The sequence below is a fragment of the Anoplopoma fimbria genome, chromosome 9, assembly GCF_027596085.1.
Source record: "Anoplopoma fimbria isolate UVic2021 breed Golden Eagle Sablefish chromosome 9, Afim_UVic_2022, whole genome shotgun sequence".
Classification (NCBI taxonomy): domain Eukaryota; kingdom Metazoa; phylum Chordata; class Actinopteri; order Perciformes; family Anoplopomatidae; genus Anoplopoma; species Anoplopoma fimbria.
In genome coordinates this window covers 11,664,593-11,687,240 of record NC_072457.1, presented here as the reverse complement: position 1 = coordinate 11,687,240, position 22,648 = coordinate 11,664,593, and positions in this window count along the sequence as shown.

The window sequence follows — 22,648 nt, the reverse complement described above, 5'->3', positions numbered from 1 at the left end:
TCAGAGTAAAAAAGACAACAGAACATAGAATATATTAAAGATTGAATTTCTGCCAAACAAAACTGTACACTTTTAGAGTGATTATCCCTCTTGGAATGATGTAGTTGCAGCCCAAAACCTCTAGCAAACCATTTCACAACACCTGAACAGTCCCTATGCACAGACTGATGCTTATTAAGGGAAGCAATGCAAAGTTGGAGAGGTTTTAGTCGAGGCACGTAAAGGTGGAATCTCCAAATTGGTCATTTCGGTACATTTAGGTTTCACCTGTGCCATTTCAACTGTTCTCAGGGAACTGTAAAACTCATTTAGTTTAATTTACATGTGACTATGGGTATTAATTCCATCTAAATCCAACTGTTTTGTCTCTTTTTTTCTAAATCAATCAATCCGACCTCTATACATGTTCCCATTCAAACAAAACCATAACCCATTTTGTCTATGTGGAAAATGAGTGCAGTAGCACAATTATTCCACCAGAAGGAGAAATAGACTGTGTTTTCACATGCAAGGCTGAGGAAAGACTGCTTTATGCTGGAGGAAGACAGAGTGCAAATTAATGCCGATTGCTGGAATAAACTCAGAAATGATCCAGAGACAATGTATTAGACATTAGTAGTGTTGATATGACCCTGAACACAACTTTTTATCACAAAACAGAAAAGGTTAGACATGATTCATAGTATTTATAATTATTTAAAGGCTGTATGCAGTGAAGCTTATTTTTTCTCTCCTCTGGCTGCTGGTTCTGTGAGTTTTGTTCATTGATTGGTAAGACTTAAGGAATCTGTGTAGTCTCCACTTTCATTTCGCGCTGTATCCTTTGTGTGGGTAGCATGAAGTAGCGAAATTGCTAACATTAATACGCACATCTTATTAGTTTTTTGCTGTATGCCCTTTAGTTGCTTGCTGTTGGAATTACGTTTTGTTTTGGTAAAATGGTTAGCGTGAGATTTTATCCAAGTTTCTTTCTTTTACGTGTGTATGCAGGATGAATTTGTTGTTGAAACTTTTTACCATGTTATTCTCTGTTTTTTGTTGCAATGTGAACCCAAAATTGCGGTTGGGTTCAAGAGGTTAGGATTTAAATTTTATTATCTGATAATATCATTGACTCATGTTTTAATCATCAGACAGCCCAGAGTGCACCGAAGTATAAGTTATTTGATGTGTATGCACAGTACACAGCCAGATGATAACCACAAATCATTAGTCATGCAACCATATTGTGCTTCTTAATCATATTTGCCTTTGATAAAGAATTCAGGAGACACTCATTACTACAAGATTACCAGAGGCTGATAAATCCTTCTGATTTATGATTCGCTTGTCAACGCATCATGTCAGAATAAGGCTGGGGCTAGACATCCTCGGGAACATTACCTCAGGAGCCAGAGGTTCAACATAAAGATATACAGACAGAAAGAGATTATGCATCAAATGTTGAGTTGTGAGGACATCAAAGGAAAGCATCTGTTTCATAACCTTGGAGGACTCTAGAAAAGAACAAATCCAGGCTTCTATACAACAGATACGCTGTCAGGAACAGAAGGTGGGCTGTAAGCTCATACTGTAGCATCCTCAATGAGGGTCCCACCTTCAGGATGCAACTGCTGAGAAAGAGGAAACAGTATATCTGTACATTTCATCAGCAGAGAGGATAGATATGTACAATGTCAACAGATATATGTTAAAGAGAGCTTGACAGGAAATGAGATGATTTTTATATGTTGTTGTTTGTTACTATGATGGAGGAGTCAGAGCAAGTTGTACATGTCATGGATATGGATAAATAGCAGATACAACTGCGTATCGACAATACTTTGTGATGATACAGCAATCAATAATCTTTGCATCCGAGTCAATGTGATGGTCCCCATCACAGTGACTCAGATGCAAAGATTAGTAAGTCCCACATTTCTATGCTTCTGCTTGCAGACATTTCAATCTGTGTCCAAATTTCAATATTATGAAGCAGCTCAGGTTTGTGTCTCTTGACTGTGTCATGGATCAGTTGCTCTGGTTTCTATCTATGTAATAGAGTGTTTAACATTTAAAAAACAATGTATTGAACATTAAAGTAACTTTCTGTTTATGGTGGATTTTTGGTTATTTATTTAACCAAGTTTCGTTTTGGAATTCAATGGCTTATTGAACCCAAACAGTTTACTTCAGTCAGCCTGTTTATGCTACCACTGTCATGGCCATGTCTCTGGCTATTCCTTGTGTTTCATGTGTTTTCCCTTGCCCTTGTGTCTCCTGTGCTCCCTTGTTTGTTTATCTCTCTGTGTGTGTCTGTGAGGTGGGTGTGTCACCCCTCTCACTCTCCCCAGCTCCCTGGTTACTGCCAAGCATACTCACCTGCTCCAAGCCACACACCTGCCTTCAATCTACTCATCAACTCTGCAGTATATCAACCCCGGTCATCCACTCACTCACCGCCAGATCGTTCTCCGCATTATGCCAGACCTTCCAGCGTTATTCCCCGGACTGATTTCCCGTTGCCGACCCTGCCTGCCTGTCTGGACTTACCTGCCTTGCCTGTGCCCCGGTCAACGACTCAGCCTTCTGTCCCCGACCCCGAGTTTAGCCTCCGCTTCCTCTGATTTCCGTCTGCCTGATCCCTGCCTGTTTCCCTCTGTGAGTCATATCCTGCCTGTCTGTCTGCTGAGTTCTCCGCTTTGAATAAAGCTCCAGAACTTTATCTGTCTCCTGGTCGTTCTGCTTTTGGGTCCACACCACACTCCGTGACAGAACGATCTGGCCACGACATGGACCCAGCAGACTCCCTCCTTGGTCAGCACGACCAGTTCCTCCGTGAGGTAATGGAAACCCTCAAAACCCTCATGCCCCATGTGGCCAGGATCGGCAGCCAGGTTGACAGACTGACTGCTAGCCTCTCGAGCCCAGCTCCCGTAGTCCAGCCCGACCAGCCTGCCCCCACAGCGGCTCCAGCCCCCCCGGCTCCCCCTTCCAGAGAACCCCATGTCCCGGCGCTGGAGCGCTATGCGGGGGACTTGGGAACGTGCCGTGCATTTCTGATGCAGTGCGCCCTTGCGTTTGAATTACAGCCTTCCACCTACACCACAGATAAGTCCAAAATAGCTTATGTTATAGGTTTACTAAAGGGGAAAGCGTTAGCCTGGGCCACAGCAGTGTGGGAGAGCCAACCGGCCGTTAGCTCCTCCTTCGCTAACTTCACTGATGAGATGAGGAAGGTTTTCGACCACCCCGTCCGGGGTAAAGACGCAGCCAGACAGCTCTTACACCTTCGTCAGAGCACCCGTAGTGTAGCAGAGTTTTCGATCGAATTTAGAATCCTCGCAGCAGATTCTGGGTGGAATGACGCCTCCCTCCAGGGGGTCTTTTTTAAAGGTCTGAGTGAAACTATTAAGGACGAGCTAGCCGCTAGGGATGACACCAACAGCCTAGACTCCCTTATATCCCTCGCCATTAGGATCGATAACCGGCTCCGTGAGCGCCGTAGGGAGAGAGTTAACAACCCACCATCTCGGCCCACTTCTCACCACCTCTCTCCTCTTCCTGCTAGAATCAGTCCTGTTCATTCCCCTGTCACTCAAACCATGGTCAGTGCCATCCCCTCTGTCCCCCAGGGAGAAGAGCCCATGCAGCTGGGCCGGACTTGCCTTACCTCCGCTGAGCGCCTACGCCGAATGAAGGCAGGTGAATGCCTTTATTGCGGCCAGACCGGCCACTTCCTTGCCTCCTGTCCCCTTCGGCCAAAAAGAAGAGGCTCACCAGTAGGAGTGGGAGTCCTGGTGAGCCAAACTACTCCCTCACAGTTCCGACGCATGCAGTTTCAAGCCACCATCTGTTGGGACCAGCAATCCCTACCAGTGCTAGCGTTAGTGGACTCAGGCGCTGACGAGAACTTCCTGGACCAGAACCTTGCCTCTCAGGCCGGCATTTCCACCGAGCCACTGACCTCCCCTTGAATGCCAACGCACTGGATGGGAGGCTTCTGGCCCGAGTCACACACCAGACCAGTCCCGTGCTCCTCATCCTCTCTGGTAACCACCGCGAAAGGATCCGGTTCCACCTCATCTCTTCCCCCCAAGCCCCAGTAATTCTTGGACAGCCTTGGCTAAGGCTGCATAACCCACACCTTGACTGGTCCTCCGGCTCAGTGGCTAGCTGGAGCCCCTTCTGCCATTCCTCCTGCCTGCAATCCGCCCTTCCCCCAACCAAGGGTGCTGCCCCCTCATCAGTTCCTGAACCCCTGGACTTGTCCACTGTTCCCTCTGTTTATCATGACCTCGGCGAGGACTTCAGCAAACAGCGAGCTCTCTCTCTGCCCCCCATCGCCCTTACGATTGTGCCATTGACCTACGCCCTGGAGCTCCCTTACCTTCGAGCCGGCTGTATAACGTGTCCCGTCCAGAGAGAGAAGCCATGGAAAAGTATATCAACGACTCCCTCACCGCTGGTATCATTCGGCCATCTTCCTCCCCTGTTGGTGCTGGCTTCTTCTTTGTCTCCAAGAAGGACAACTCCCTGCATCTGTGTATCGACTTCCGTGGGTTAATAATAATAATAATAATAATAATCAATCCTTTATTAGTCCCACAATGGGGAAATTATTTCTCTGCATTTAACCCATCCCGGAGGAGCAGTGGGCTGCAATGACCCCGGGGAGCACTTGGGGTTAGGTGATGCCTTTCACACCAACGCCCCTGCATGTTGCCGGTAGAGGGGTTTGAACCACCAACCTCTGTGGTTACGGGACACATCGCTCATGTACCTCATGTGCCACAGCCGCCCTGCAACAACATCACCATCAAAACAAATTATTTATCAAAGCCCCTCATCAACTTCCGCTTTCTGAGCCCCTTCACGGAGCCACCGTGAAGACACCAAACTGGACCTAAGGAATGCTTAAACAGCTTGGTCAGAATTTTTAAGACGGAGACTACAGTCGAAAACAGCACCTCTGACCCAACTCACCTCTCCAGCCACCCCCTGTTCCTGGACCCCCGAAGCAAATCAGGCTTTCTCGGAGCTGAAGAGGCGTTTCACCTCCGCACCGGTCCTGGTTCAGCCCAACCCCTCCCGTCAGTTTGTCGTGGAGGTAGATGCCTCTGACACTGGGGTCGGGGCAGTCCTCTCTCAACGCTCCCTCTCTGACCAGAAACTCCACCCCTGTGCTTTCTATTCCCGACGACTGTCCCCAGCCGAACGCAACTACGATGTGGGAAACCGTGAGTTGTTGGCGGTAAAACTCGCCCTGGAGGAATGGAGACACTGGCTAGAGGGAGCGGAACACCCATTCATTGTATGGACAGACCATAAGATCCTGGCTTACATCCAGACTGCTAAACGCCTTAACCCTCGTCAGGCTCGTTGGGCGCTGTTCTTCGGTCGCTTCAGCTTCACACTCACCTACCGGCCTGGTTCCAGGAATGTTAAACCGGATGCCCTCTCTCGCCAGTTCACCTCCGAGGAGTCCCCCACCAGCCCTGATACCATCCTCCCGTCTTCCTGTGTGGTGGCGGCCGCTACCTGGGAGATCGAGTCCCTGGTCAAGAGGGCGCAAGCTTCCCAGCCAGACCCAGGTAATGGCCCCCCCAATCATCTCTTTGTCCCTGACTCTGTTCGTTCTCAGGTTCTCCAGTGGGGACATACATCTCGAGTCGCCTGCCATCCGGGCGTGGGTCGCACCCTGTGCCTCCTGAAGAGACACTTCTGGTGGGCCACCATGGATACTGACACTCGAGCCTTCGTTTCCGCCTGCATGGTGTGTGCTCGTGGAAAGTCCTCCCACCAACCCCCTGCCGGCCTGCTTCGCCCCCTGCCGACTCCCGGCCATCCGTGGTCTCACATCGCACTGGACTTTGTCACAGGGCTACCTCCATCCCTAGGTAAATCCACCATACTAACCATTGTTGACCGCTTTTCCAAAGCAGTTCGCTTTGTGGCTCTCCCTCAGCTCCCCACAGCCTTGGAGACGGCCGAGCTACTGGTCCACCATGTCTTCCGCCTCCACGGAATCCCCTCTGACATTGTTTCGGACAGGGGGCCCCAGTTCATCTCACAGGTATGGAAAGCCTTCTGTCAAGCCCTTGGAGCCTCGGTGAGCCTCTCGTCGGGTTTCCATCCACAAACTAACGGTCAGGCGGAGCGGGCCAACCAAGACCTGGAGGCCGCGCTTCGCTGCGTCGCCGCCCAAAACCCCTCTTCCTGGAGCTCCCAACTACCATGGATAGAGTATGCACACAACTCTCTGTCCAGCGCTGCCACAGGTATGTCACCCTTTGAGGCTTCGTTGGGCTACCTACCCCCTTTGTTTCCCGCTCAGGAAGAGGAGATTGCTGTACCCTCAATCCAGGCCCATCTCCACCGGTGTCGCAAGATCTGGAAGGATGCTCGCTCTGCTCTCCTCCGCACCGCTGACCGCAACCGGCGCCTCGCTGACCGCCACCGTACCCCGGCACCCAACTACCAACCAGGTCAGAGAGTGTGGTTGTCCACTAAGGACATCCCATTAAGAATGGAGTCTAGAAAACTGTCACCCAGATTCATCGGTCCCTTTGAGATTGTTAGTGTGATTAACCCCTCTGTTGTGAAACTCAAGTTGTCCATGAGAATCCACCCCACCTTCCATGTCTCCCAGTTGAAACTGGTATCAGTCAAGTCCTTTATGCCCTCCAGCCGTCCCCCCCCACCCGATCATCCCACCCAGCGTTCACCGTTCCATGTCTCCCTGGGAGGGATTGATCCCAATCCTGGACCCGTATCAGATTTCCAGTCCTGCCTGGTGGTTCCCTTCTCATTGAGGGGGGGGGGACTGTCATGGCCATTGTCTCTGGCTATTCCTTGTGTTTCATGTGTTTTCCCTTGCCCTTGTGTCTCCTGTGCTCCCTTGTTTGTTTACTCTCTGTGTGTGTCTGTGAGGTGGGTGTGTCACCCCTCTCACTCTCCCCAGCTCCCTGATTACTGCCAAGCATACTCACCTGCTCCAAGCCACACACCTGCCTTCAATCTACTCATCAACTCTGCATTATATCAACCCCGGTCATCCACTCACTCACCGCCAGATCGTTCTCCGCATTATGCCAGACCTTCCAGCGTTATTCCCCGGACTGATTTCCCGTTGCCGACCCTGCCTGCCTGTCTGGACTTACCTGCCTTGCCTGTGCCCCGGTCAACGACTCAGCCTTCTGTCCCCGACCCCGAGTTTAGCCTCCGCTTCCTCTGATTTCCGTCTGCCTGATCCCCTGCCTGTTTCCCTCTGTGAGTCATATCCTGCCTGTCTGTCTGCTGAGTTCTCCGCTTTGAATAAAGCTCCAGAACTTTATCTGTCTCCTGGTCGTTCTGCTTTTGGGTCCACACCACACTCCGTGACAACCAGTCTGCCAATATCTCTTTTTTTCCACCTGATGTTCTACAAAATGTGTGTTAACAGGTGCTATTTTATGGAAGACGGAGAGCAACTGGCATAAACCACCCCACTCAGCTGATCACACTGAGGGCAGAGCATTTCTGTATTTGAGACTGCAAAGTCCTCACATGCTGCCAGAGTGTAACCCTGAACACCGCCAGGGCTTTGATGCAGCAGAGCCAAGCTGGAGGTTTGACAGATCTGTGAAACCAGTGCGAGAAGGAAGACGATGTGAATGTGAGAAATGCGGTGAGCCTGTAATGTCTCAAAGTTAATGAAATCTGGGAAAACACCACAGACACATTGAAAAAAGAGGGGGAAATGTTGCTGGGGATCACATTATCGTTAGTTAGTGACCATCCCAGCAAGAAAAAGTTACATTGATCTGAACAACAAAATGCCTCATTTAGCATATGTAGAGCAGATATTTGAATAACAACTAATTACACTGTAAGCAACACTAAGTGGAGGTGGAAAGAACATTTAACATGATCATTTTAGAAGGTTTTATTTTAAAAGATTTGTTTTATCAGTTGTTTCAAGCTATCTGATAATAATATACAAGCATATTTTATGTAGTGAGATGTTTGAGACACAGTTGGAGATACTGTTTATTCTCATAATCATTCTAATTATCACATAAAGAACGAGGAATCTTTACAGTTAGAGATCGATGTGAAGTCTTGCTGCTTGCTACATATGACTGCAACACTATACAAACATAAATTAAGATGATCCGGTGTTTGACACTTGGCAATAGAAGCACATTCAGCTAAAAAAAACTCTCTTCACATATGAAAACAGGATTCAGCTGTGATTGTGAAGGCCAAGCTGCTATGTCTTTAGTATTCCGGTTACAGTAAAGTTGTGTCTGACGTGAACCATTGGGTGAACTATTGCTTTACAGTTTCCTCTTGTGCTTCAAAACAGTCTGTTCACATAGCACATGGGCAAATAGTGTCCACACAATAAAGAAAGTTTAATTATAACGTTGAAATAATTATTCTGTCCTTATTCATGTGGGTGACGGCAAACTTAAATTAACCTCCCTATTTTGGGAGGCAACAGATAAAACTTGGAGTGCAGTTGTTTGTCCTTTTGAAAAACAAGTGAGACGAGAGTGATCTGTTGAGCAGATGAGTCACAATGCACAATGTTGTTCAGCTGTACTTCACTAAAACTGAAGGGACTAAAGCATGTCAGCGTCTGGTGATGGAAATCAGTACACGTTTTCTTAAAGGCTGCAGGGAGATATGTCTACTTTAACTTCTGCAACAGCGTGAACCAACAAGTTTCCTAACAAATTAAATAATTGAGCTTTTGGTTGAATAAAATGAGCTTGTAAAGGAGTGTCTTCATTGTTGAAGGAGAAACAAATGGATCCAAAAAGAAGTTGGTCAGAACGTAGTTTAAGGCAGAGGAGCATAAGGAGGTCAGACCACTGGGTAAACTAAATCTGTGGTGCTCTTAATCAGTGGTGGAAGAAGTATACAGATGTTAAACCTAAATTAGAAGATACTTTAGAGTACCTTAGAATGAGCCCTTCATATCTCCATAGAGGAGCTGGATCCTCTTCACAAATATAACACAGCTCAGATACCTCAGTCTCAGAAAGGGTATTAATTTGATTGCAATCTGCAACCGCACTGCGAAATGCCATTACATCTTACACAGTGGCCCTTTAAAATATTACATTACAATTTCTTAAGTTATTCTAAATGTTGTATGTTTTGTACATATTTTGTATTTTAAATGAATTAAGTCTGGCAGGACATCATTTCAGGCATCACACTGCACTGAGTCAGCTGACAGTTGGCCCACCACACCCAACACATCTCACGGTGCTGGTCGGGCAGCCAGTCAAAGGGCCTCACACCGTCACCCACTCGGTCTCTTGATGTTTGCTTGATGCTGTTGGCAGGATTCTCCTTCACCACAGCCTCCACCTGCTTTTGTTTTTTTCAGTTGCACAAACCCTAGACTGTGTTTATGTCTAGATCTACATGCTCTACATGTTGTTTATGATGTTATGTGTTCCATGTTTTTATGCCGTACTGTCACAAAAGGGAGCAAACCGCCCAGTGCCATCTCCATTTTGGAATATATTCGTCACTGCCACCAATTTGTGATTGCTTTATTTTCCTTCTTTGCATGAAATATCTAAATTGTTCCCTGCATTTATTCTCCCCATCAAACCATTTATTGAACCTCCACAAAGCACTCTTGAATTTTTACCTCATCACAATAAAAGTAAATATTGCACAAAGACATCTGCTTTCCTAACCGGATAAACCTTAAAAAACTTAAGTAGATTTACGAAACTTTGCTAAATGCTAGCCAAGTCGCCAGCTGATTGTTAACATTTTATTTATTTATAAAATACACCAACTTTAATTTGGTTTAAATATTTTTGGATTTGACTGCAGTTAAATTGGCATACAGCTTAAAATAATAACACTAGCAAAAAGCTTGATTACCCCTCAATCTGTAAATTAAAAATACATTGAACAATCATTTAGAAGCAGAATGTATAAAGTTGCTTTGAACAGTGGCAGGGGCAAATTTATTTTAACTTGAAATACATCACCAGGAGAAGCTAGAGCAGGTGGAACCATCAGTCAATCAGCTAACTGATACCAGCTGTGCCAGCTGATTGCTCAGGAGGATCCGTTAGACAGAACCACATACTGCTTGTCCTCAATACAAGACATATTAACTTGTCTTTTGACCCTAACTCCTTATAGGGGAGCAAAACATGAGCTTTTCCTTTCCCCCTGTTTTGTTATGGCCTAAAGCACGTTTGATAACTTGCCAACACTTTCCCTTCCCAATTGTTTTATTGTCATCTCAGTACTGTTGACTTGAAAAATGGGCTTACAATAAATACTTTGTCAGATTCTATGATAAATTATGCAATATTTATAAAAACAAGTGATGGAATAAATATGGTAACTAAGTGTTTTGCAAAGATTAAATAAGAAAAAGATACATACCTAAAAAAATAGTCCTAACACAGATCAGTACAGAACTCATATTTTCTCTACACTATATGGCAGCCGGTTTGTGTAATCCAGCATCGACATGCTGTTGACCCCTATCATATTCTGTGTGTCATTAATCATATGCTGTAGTTCATTCTGAGTTCATGAGATCGACTCATACGTGAAGACATAATGAGTTGCCTGTGATTGACTTCCAGCCACTTTTGCCTGCAAAACAAGTGTGGTGTGGTTTCAGCCTCTAGCTGGCACGGCTCACTCAGGCAATCTCAAGTTCCCCTGTATCATCAGATGTACTGCTATCCGATGCCGTGATTGTATTTGTCTTGGACATTGTTCTAGCTTTGATCATAAATTGCAGTAATTACTCCGGGTCTTATCCTGCCCTCTGGAAACAATGCTTGGAACAGGAGAAGCCAGTGCGTACACAAGAACCAACACAGAGGCCTCCAGTATGTGGGAGCACCGGTGAGAGAATAAATAGCCTGATTAAATGCAGCCTTTATGTTTTTCATCCACAATACACTTCACAGCTTCCAGTGTGCAGCCACTTAGCAGCGGATCACTTAAGCCCGGATGTGCTAACGAAACAGGGTGTTCTGTAATTGAACCAGATCTTTTTCTGCCTCCTCCTCCACCTTCCTTCTCCTTTTATCCTTAGGTCTGTAAGCACAAATAAATAAATGAGCAGAACCTGAGACGTGACTGCAGGGAATTGTTCATTATGGACTCTGGAAAACAGCAGCAATCAGGACTAACAACAGGCTCAGTGATTCATTTTGGTCTCTGAATAGTACAGGGGCCACACATTTAACCCCCCACTTTCCACATGCCTTGCCTTTCATCTTCTTCACACAAAAATGGTGTCTTCTGTAGCCTCCCCTCAACAGGAAACAAACATGTTTGAATTCCAAGTGCTGCGTGCATACCATGATAAAATTTTGTAATTAGAATTCCTGTTATACTGCACTGTAACTTCCTGGAATATCATGAACCTCTGTCTCTGGGAATTAAACACCAGGCCGCGGTGGAACCTCAGTGTGGTTATCCAAAAATATGGTGACAGAAATTCCAAAAATTCTCTATTTATAACCATAAAACCTTTAATGATGTGAGATCTAACTTCCTGTGGTGTTAGGACACGTTTTTTTTTAAGGCTAAGAGGTTGTGAGAGAGCTGATTATCAAAGTGCTCCAGTTTTCTATTTGAAAATCACACATACTGGAGCTAAACATGCAACATTGAACTTGACCAGGGTTATATGGTATACTTTTGTCTGTAATCTTTAAAATCACGTTTTAGCTAGTTCTTCAAAACTACATCTGTTTACGTCCCAGTGATATAGCCCTTTAGAGGCATTGATGTATAAAGAGAACTGGAGACAGCGATGGAGGCCGGGCCGCTATCAATCCTACAAATGTTGCCTTCCACCCACTCAGTCTGGGCTAATTCACATGAAGGAAGTAAAATAACTTGTCTATTGGATTCGGCTATTAATGCAAATAACAACTTCAAGGACCTATTGATGTAAAGAGTGAAAAAAGAGTGAATAAGTCTGTGTTGGAAGGCAGCCTGGTCTTCTAATAATGATGTTCCTATACTACAAAACTGCATTGTCAATTACATTTTTGAAGAAAACCTATTTTCTCCTGGATCACAAATATGTTTCCAATCATAGTTCGCAAAAAGTCAAGAGACCCCTGTCCGTGTACAATGGGAAACCAAAAAGTCAATGTTGACTTATTTCAATTAACCTCCGTCAGGTCATAGAAATAAAGCAAGCTTCTTTAATTAGTCCTAATGTTGTTTCATATGATTTTGATTTGTTCAAAATGGTTTGCCATATTGTTTGTGTTTTTTCTGATTGTTGTTCAGCCTGTAAGGGATAGATCTGCTGCTCAATCAGGGATAGTGAAAACAGGTTTGCATCATTATGTCCTCTAAGCAGAGAGGGGGCTGGACACTGTTAAGAAGTAGGAAAATAGATAAGATAGTTCTGCAGTAAATTATATTCTGCACCCTTATTGGTGTGTTTGGATGACCATAAATAAATGGTGATGTTAGCAGTAACTCAGAGATTTTACATTAATGTTTAGTTAATTCATTTGTTTCATTTTGTAACTTGCACGCTGTTGAGCTCACCCTTTAATTACCTGGGCAGGTGGTAGGGTCCAGTCTGATGAGGCTGAGAAGATAAAATGCCATTCATTGAAGGAGCAGCGAGGAAGGAGGTGGCAGTTTGCTGTGATGCTGCTGCTTTGTTATTTATTTTGTTTTATTTTATTTATTTGTTTCTTTTTGCTCCAGCTTAATTTAGCTTGGTTGAATTTTCTGGGTTACAGTTTTGTAATCTGTTTCACTTATCCTTTTATAAAGAAAGCCCCCCTTTTGCACTTACCACTGTGTATCGACTTGCTCTTTTTAAACATCCCTTTTAATCATCATCATCAACCCTTAATATGGGGTGGCAGAGCTAGACTGATAAAAAGTAGATGGATATGACCCAGAGCAGAATGGTGACTGCTTCATGCTGAATGCTGAACACACTTTCCCACAAATGTCTCATTCAGTTACTATAAAGCCACAAGCTGATGCTGATCTAATGTCAAAAATATGACTGGGATTCAACTATTGTTCCCGGGATTCAAGCCAAAATAATAGACTGATGATCTAGAGAATGTTTACTTAAAGGAATTTTAAAAACAAATTCCATGTGCATTAGTTTGAGATAACATGCTTTTTGGACTGTTTGAGTGTCTAATGAAGTTAACAGGAACTCTATACCTTGACGAAAAGAAGTGCTTCAAAATAAAAAGACTGAAAGGTGCTTATTTTGACCAAAAACAAGACTGAATGTACTTTCAGAATCTGCCCCAGTTTTGCAGTGAATTGTGCAACACTTGGGCTTTGCTTTATTCCCTCAACATTTCGTATTGGAAAACAGTGAGGGAAATATGCACCCACCAACAGTATCAAATGTGTAACCTGGGGGAGGTCATTACTTTATGATGTGGTATGTTCAGATGCCAACGTGTAATGATCCACCTCAAGACGTTTTGTTCACTGTCTTCTGCAAGTGAACACTGCTGTTCAACATGAGCTATTCCATTCAGCATTATTCACACAGATCAATGCTGCCTTCGCCTGTTACCACATGAGTACCCAAGAGGAAAATTACGTTGTCATTCTAATGCTCTGAGCGGTGTTTGGTTTAAAACTTAGGAATTTTGTTTTCACAAAAAGCATTGATCCTACTCTAGCAGATAGCAACCCCGTATAAACCGAAAAATATCTATCCTTGATTTGGTGATTTTAAGTTTAAAAAAAAGCACAACATTAGCACATTTACGACTTATTTAATTTACATTACAGTCTCCTACTTACACATCCAGCAGCATTACCATACATTTAGAGTTGAGTTTTCAGCTATCTCATTTGAATAAATCCAATATTTTCTCTCCTTTTAGCTCTGTTTTGGTCTCCACCATCTCCTGAGGGAAATATATAGCTATTGAGCTGCTGAAATGCTGCACTATCTTCACTATCAACTCACTAACATTGTCTGAATACCATTTGGTGCTAGGCAGGTAGTGTGCAGTGGGTTTATTAGAGGTTTTTGCTGTAAACATTTGCCTGCTTGAGCCAAATGTAACGCTGTTTAGCAGTGTGAAAGAATCTAAGCTGTTGTGGGCCGAAAAACCAAAACAGTTATCTGAAAGATGATCCATTCGATGAGGGAGACTACAGAGTCATAATAATACTCTGTGGGTTTTCATTTTACACTTTATCATTTGACCCATTGTTGAAATACAAAACAAGCAAGTTATTAGTGCAGCTTTAAATCTGGGGCTGAATATGAAATATAGTCACCGAAACAGCTTGTATGAAACGGATCTTCACTCTAAACTGCTCTGTGTTTTTCCATATTCTCAGTGGTTTCAAACAAACTTCATAAACTTGTTATGAACTGCCTTCAAATTAATTAAACTGTACATTAAGGTGAAGTTAATGCCCAGACCAATTTTTTGTTTACTGTCACCATATAGTCAAGCATTTATCAAGCTCTGTGCGGTTGGAGTTTTTTGCCTGAGGCTCAGTTTGCTCTTTTAGTCATCAGTTGTGACACATCCTGAACCTCAACATTATAATATTATCCTGCATTAGCCGGGGGATAAGGACCTCCAGTACATGAACACCCTGTCTGCTGGTGTCCATATACCGTAATTACATATTAGCAGTAATATCATGCAGAGTGTAAACAGATTTTAAAAAATAGTTTAGAGTTTGTGATTTTTCCCCAGGAACCCTGTTAACTACAGTAACCACCCATTCAAAAGGCTTCTTGTTTTGCCTACACTGTTGCCACTACACTTTCACTTGGCCCATTACTTGGCACTTTTCTGACCAAAGCAGTGTTCAGTCTTGTCTCAGATTGAACCTTAGAAATTCAGTGGGAGCCTCATGATATTGTTTCTGGGTAATAACTGGGTTTAACTGTAATAGATAATGTTCATGGCGTACTGAACTGAATCATGCATGAGAGCAACACAATGAGCATTCATTACAGTAAGTCATTCATCACAGGTATGATGTGTTTTATGTTAATCAAGCCAAAAATAATGTTTTTATAAAATGTGAGGTTGACAGGCAACCAGCTGTTTACCCTTTTGTTATTTATGCTAAGCTAACTTGCTGCTGGCTCTAGCTTCAAATGTAATGGACAGATACAAGAGTGTCATTTGTTTTCCCTCCAACTCTTGGAAAGCAAACGAATAAGAGTATGTTCCTAAATGTAGAAGTATCTCTTCAGGTGTTAAATGGTTTGTTTGTGGTCAATATTATGTAATGGCTAAACTGAGCTACTCATTGGGATGTGATGGAAGGGCTTGGTCTCCTAAAACTTATGAACCCATACAATGAAACTGCATTTATATTAGGTTTTTGGGGAATCGTATTAATCGTATAACAGGTGTGTATGGGAGTAGTATTGTAAACTATGCTAAACATGTCATAAGGCCCTTTTCTTCATGACTGTTTGTGTGTATGGAAGAGCAGAGCCTCAACCTCGACACAGAAAGCAGAGGAGAGAAGCACCCTGTAAATAAAACCCACATTTTTATAAATTGCAGCCACATGTTGGTACATTTTAAGTTTTACAGCTTTCATCTTTATCATTGAATTGTATCAAAATACAATATTTACTTGTATTTTGATATCTGTGTGAAGCATATAGTGACACAAACCAAGGGGATTGATTGTGGAAATTTGGAATAAATCATGGGCAGAATTTGGTGTACTCTACTGATGAAATGATAATGATTTTAATAATATTTCTTTTTTTTTTTAAACTAAGAATAATAGCTTTTGATTGAACTTAATGACAATACATCTTAAAGTTTAACCAGTGGGCTTTAAAAGGACTTTTTACGGAGAAGGACTCAGAACATTTATCCTATCCAAATATATAAACCTCAAAAGAGGAAGTAGCATGACAATATCAACATGTTATATAACACACAAAGAAACCAACGCTCAACTCTGATTATTTTACATTGCCTGCATTCAATCAGCACCCGGCTGTGGAGGAAATGTACTTATGATTACTGATTCATGATGGCATTCGCTCACATGAGTAAATTATTTACAGCCTTCTGATCCTATCAGGATTAACAGGCGGATAAATCTTTCTTCATTGGTTACGGTTACGGTTACTTAAAACCTAAACTGACCATTTGTTATAACTAATTCAAAATTCATGTTTAAATCACAGCAAGTCTGCCATTTTGAGCCCAGTCAATTAAATAAACAAAACCAGCAGAGGGAACCTACTGATGTTACAGATGTGTCAAAGGAAGCTGTGTTCTACAAACCGGACTGAACGGTATGAATGTTGTGACGTCATTAGCATAAATTAATACAATTGATGACACATCTCTGCTTGTAATTACTGCGCTGCCATCATAAAAGGATATTTATATATGAGCCCTGTAATCTGCTTCAACTGGCAAGCTTTGTGGATGTAGTTAACATTGAAATGGGTCTCAATAACACAGGCCTTGGTAATGCTCAATGTAAATATATGCTTTAATTCAATTCAGCTGTGAGATATGACATTAAGTAGTTTCAAATAGTTTCTAAGTAATTTCTTATTCAACCTTTTTTTTTTCTAAGTTCTCCATTTTTATGCTCACTGTCAAAGACGACTTTTGTTGGGGGTTTGATGTAATAGGTGAAGGCTTCTCATTCCACATGGCCTGGAGCTATTATGTTACAAAAAATAAATGCTGGAAAATGTTTTCAATGTCATTTACATGCAAGAAAAGGGACGTTTTGTTCCTCATTGTTGCATGAGGAATGGATCTTCTCTTTGAGCCTCGGTTTTCCCTACACTTTGTTCACTTTCTCGAGGCAGAGTTCCAACCAACGTCCGCCGCATCAGCGCGGTGACTAAGGAACAAAACATGCCCAATATGCAACACATCTGCCCCAAACAACTCCCAGGGTGGTCAATGGGTCAACATGCCTCTCAAAAATTCCTAAGACCCCCTTAGCATTATAGTGTTGTCAAACCACCATGACAAATATGGTTTTCACAACAATTATCAACAACAATCCCAAATATTACAGAAGGCAACAGTGCGTTCATGGCGTGCTCACTAAAACTGAGAATTCAAATTAACTGTCTTTGTCTTGGCTGTTTCTCTCACTGCCAACCCAACCATTTTTTTTTAAATTAGGTTTTTTAATTTTTCTGAGACAGTCAGTGTAAATCAATGGTCTTTTCAAGTAGCAGACCTCCACAAAGTCTAACATCTGCTATGTAAATATACTTGCCCAGCACAGACCCGCTTCACATCACTCACTATATTGTGGTGTCCTCTCATGCTGTTACAGAAGCTGTCTTATATAGTTTTAACCAACCTTGCATCACCAGTAACACTAGTCCACCAGCATATTTCCGCATTTGTCAAGGTCATTTTTCAAGTTTCTTTTTGGTCCCTTTCAGATCGGCTGAGTGCCTGGCATCTATTACAGCACATATTGGATTCACACACGTACCGAGACACAGAGGTAAACACGCCAAATGACTGAGTCTTTGTTATCATAGTTGTCATAGCTTCCCTGCTTGCACATGGAATTTATTTGTAAAGCCGTAGTCAACAGCCCTTTTCATCTTTAGTTTTTTCGTCAGGCCTTTTTTTCAGTGACACATTGTTTGAAACCAGTGGCGTTGCAGGAAGATACAAGTGCTTTGGGTTTGACTTTCACAAGTATAACAGAAACCTCAAAGCACACAATTTACACACAGAGCGTTAACCAACTTAAAGGAATATCCCTGTTTTTTTCAACATAGACCTTATTGTTGCCACTCTGACTACGGTAATAACCTAACTTAGCTAACTCTGTTGTAGTGATTCAGACAACATAGGCTACATCACCAGGGCAAGCAGCAGGGCCTCCTAAAGCTTTTAAAATAAACTTCCATTTTACAAAAATAATTTAAAACATTTGTCTCTGATCTGACCTTCACTGGACACAGACATTTGCCCGGGGCATTAGTAAGCTGTTGCTAACTGCATAGGGGTTGCTAACCACACTAACTGCATATTTATCTGCACCCGCCATTATTTTTAATTTTCTTTTTTTTAAAGCTGTGACCAGCAGCTCTACTGCTCGGTCTGTCGGTCAGCCCACAAACATTTAACGTGTGTGTCTGTGTGTGTGAAGGTATGTGTTTGTATTCAGTCCAATCTGCAAAAAGGGGTTGTGGCAGTGAGAGGGGCCTATAACCAACCCAGTCTCACGGCAGTTCGTGAAATAGTGACGAAATTTAAAACTAGGTTGCTATAACAAAAGGGCCCATAACTTCTAAACGGATTGACACACCATGGCAAACCTCATGAAACCTTTCTCGTAGATTCTTGTGGGAGGCATCATTGGTGTCAGCAGAGAGTTTGTTATCATTTTAACTGTGAATTGACTGGATGGCAGAGGCATACAACCATGAGGCGGTTTTTCATGTCAGGTTTAAACCAAGACTATGATCTTAAGTGCTGTGAGTGTTTAAAGATAGCCATAAAAAGCTTAATTATGCCGTAGGTGCTAGTAGTGGATATTGTATTGAAAAGCCTGAATGTTCTGATATGAAAACAAATTTTACAGATAATTTCAGTTATCAAAATGTAGTCCCGTTCCTCCCAAATGGATTTGTTGTTATACATTAGTATCTTTTGTAAATTCAAGGGGAAAGGGTTCATGTTTCCATGTTTTAACCAAAGTACACAGATGAGGATCAAATGGAAGAGGAGAGACAATGAATGGGTGGAGAGGCAGAAAGACAACATTACTGAAGAAACTGGTTTTGTTGCAGGATGAGCAGAGGAAGACGGGGCAACATGCTTGAGATGTACTGTAAACTGCAGCATCTGTTAGTCCAGAACAAAAGAGCCAGTGATTATACATTGTAAGTGGAGAGAGGGTGCACCTTGCCACATGGTCATAAAGCATCGTTTCTGAGTGGTGACATCATGCTCTTTCAAGATAAGCTCTCAGCTAATTGAATGGGTGGCTCAGAAACAAGACTGCTGTCCCTTATTTTCTTGTTGTCCCCGGAAATTTCTTGCAGTGCTTAGTGTACAGTAATTGGCCGAGGAAACACATGAAAGGAAGCTTTGCTTGAAAGACGCTCTTTCAAAAGTTGCCAGGTTTGACTTATCACTGTTAGCGCATACAAATTGCTTCAGTTTAACTTTGCTGTAGGGAAATTGAAAACATCCCACATGAATATGTTTCATCTTTGCTCTGACCCACAGGATTTTTTTTCCTGTGGGACAAAACAAGTTTTATCAGGTCAAAGTTAACACCTCGAGACATCTGGTTCCACCCGATCAAACCAATAGAAACGCCAAGGACCAGGACTGATGACAGTAATAAAAACACCCCGATATTTTTAGTTCTGTGATGTATGGATGTTTGACTCGCTGAGGCAGTTTAGAAGACGTTCTGAGCTTGTCCAGGGGGTTAAGTCCTGTGCCTCTGGGATATTGCTGACGCTTTAAGGGTGAGAGGTTGTGACAACTTGAGAGGCCCACTGCTGGAGAAAAATTCCAGTAGAATTATTTTATTAAGAGAAGTGGGTGTTAGAAGAGATAATAGTCCTTCAGGGGGTCCAATACTCATGGCTACACGGCGCCACTGCACATATCCTGCTCCACTGAAACAACCGAAACCAGAAAACACAGATTTGTCTCCTCCTGTCTCACCTTTGCTTATTTTCAAATTTCATATTAGACATATGAAGGGAAACAATCTTAAAGTAGAACACCATTCTCACTCTCAACTATAGTCTGCTCTCAACATTTTACTTTTAATTCTGATTTATTACACCTTCTTATTTTCATAGTTTTGTCCATCACTTCTTTACTCACAAGTGAATTTCTAAGATCTTGGATCACTAAAAAGAAGTTATACAGGGCAAGAATTATGAGCAGTCAGGTGATCATACAGAGTTTCAACAAATTTCAACAATTATTTGAAAGAAAAAAAACAACATTCTTCATGGGTCTTTAGATAAACTGTTGGCTCACTGTTTTCCTGGATCTCGGTAATTACTGTTATCGTAACTACAAGAAGGGTTGGCCAAAACTACATTGTTTTCAACGTAGATTTTCAAGGTCCATTGCATGACAGAACTCCAGTGATTTAGGACTTCTGCACCTAAAACATGCGTGTGTGTGTGTGTGAAAGCAGGATGCTGCGGCCAGGATAAATGTGTGTTAAACAATTTCCCTCTGTGGATGAGTGGTTGTTGGTGTTGACTGAATGTTTGCAGATGGTTTGTCCATCTCTGACCAAGAAGCCTGGATGTCCAGAGATGAGTGATCTCTTTTACGATGGGAGGGTTAGAGAGTTTGGGCTGTAACTTAACAATATCCTCACACTTGTCCAAACCAGAAATATTCCATCACTGACCAACACATCTGTGTGTCCTATGACTGAACTGTAAAACATCCAAGGTCACAGATGTTTGTGGTCATGAGGTCAATGGTGGTATTGGGAATAATAATTTGAAAAAGCACTTGCCCTTCCCTTACTATCATTGCTATGGAGCCATTGAGCAAGGCCCTCAACCTCCAACTGATTCCACCGCTCGTCCAACAGATAGGACTGTGTTTTTAGATAACCATGGATCTCATTTTGATTGGAAATGGATGATGATGAAGATCCTCGCACCCACATTCATTATCATTTTAATAAAAAGAAAGATACCTTATTTCAGAAGGGATCCGAGGACAGCCAGAATAGGTATAAACAGACTTCCGGATTGTTAAACGGGGTGAATGCTTGAAAATAACTAGTTTGTATGACAAAGAAAGAATATGGGGATAGTGTTGTAGTAACGTCATAGGGTAAGGGAGGCAAAGCCCCCCATGCCAACAACTCACAATTGTCCAAGTCAAAAAGGTGGTTGCATGATTTCATTGTTGATGGTGTGAGCATTAAGATGATGTGCATTGACAACACAATATACAATAAATGTGGCTTTGAACCATAAACCTAAGCTGAAGTTCGTTTCCCAGTCATAATTGTGACTGAACCCTATTTTCGTCATTCTGGATAAGTCCAACAGAGTCGCTAATTACGAAACTCCAGCATTACATGATTGCGTCTTAAAGGTGTTCAGTTTTGGACAATCTTTCCTGTAAGGCATTCATAGTGTTACACTCAGTTGAACGCACAAACACACAGACACAGTTGTGTGAAAAATTTAAGCTTGAGAGAGAAGTTCAACCCCTGCTTACTTTCTCAGCTCGGCACAGCTGACCAAATTCTGTGTGATGAAGGAATGCTTGTCGGTTTTGGGAAGTTACAAAAATTGAGATATGCAGGCCCCAAATGCCGGGTTTATGAGCTGTTTGAACCAGTACTTCAGTTGGTGCAAATGCCTTTATATCCCAAATAAAGTTGATCCTAACAAACAGAAAGGCCGTCAACTCTGGTAGCAGAATGATGAAATACCAGTGGGTGAGGTATTTGATCTCAACTGGATCCCAATATTGACATTATAGACCCATATTAAAACCAAGTGTACATTTAATCAGGCTAAATCATATCTAGATATGCGACTAGATACTAGACGCATATCTCTGTCTCGAATCAAGATGATTGTGAAGCAACACGAGATTGACATGCAGGTGAAAATGTGTGTGAATGTAGGTGAATAGGGAGCATTGCCTTCAGGGGAACTACACTGAATAAATAAAGGTTAAATGTTCACTGTGATGGATCACACAACACAATAGATTTTCTTACTGTGCGGAAGTTAATGGAAAAGAATGGCATTCTGGAACAGTCCGAAAAAGTATGCATGCATTTTAAATGGTCAGTAAAAATGTAAAGTACATGTGATTTGTGGTTGAGAAGTTTATTGCAAACACATTGGTATGGACCTTTTATATCCAACACCTCTGCCTTGGAAAGCGATCATCTCCTCCACGATCAAGCGAGCACATACAGAAATATTTGGCTAGATTGGATACTCAATAATAAATAAGAGCCAATATAGCACCACGATAAGAATGATATGTATTAAGTTAAACGTTTTTAATAGTACACTATTAAAAACAAACTAGGCAGGGAAAACCATGATTACTAATAGAAATACAGTGCTAAGTGGTCACAAATGTGCAGGGATAAAAAGATCTGAGAGGGAATTACTCTGATAGAACCTACGCTTGAAATGTACAAAAAGGTCCACCTCCATGACTTTCCTGTGCACCGACATCACACGTTCGGGGACAATGGAGCATTGTGTGGCAGTCATTCAATCCAGTCTTAGCAGTAACACTGATAGCGAGTGATCACAGAAAAATGATGTCACCACAGCTGCTTGCAGGAACAACAAAGAAGTACCTTTTAGGATGGGCAGATCTGAAGTCAGATTAAAGCCAGAAGGGAACTCGGAGTTAGAAGAGCCCCAAATAACACACAGAGACATTGATTAAATGACTCTGTTGGGTGAATTTCTCAGAAGATGTGAACTATGACCTAGGTCAAAAGTGTTTTGAGAAATGAATCAGTTTGTTTCTATTCGAATCCTTCTAAACCTCTCATTGAGTTGTTTTTATTTATTTAAAACATTCAGTGAACATTTTGACAAGACTTTAAATTGCTTTTAGAAAGTAATGTCACATTAACTACAATAACGGAAATGCTCAGTTTCTTTATAACCATGGCTACAGCATGTCTG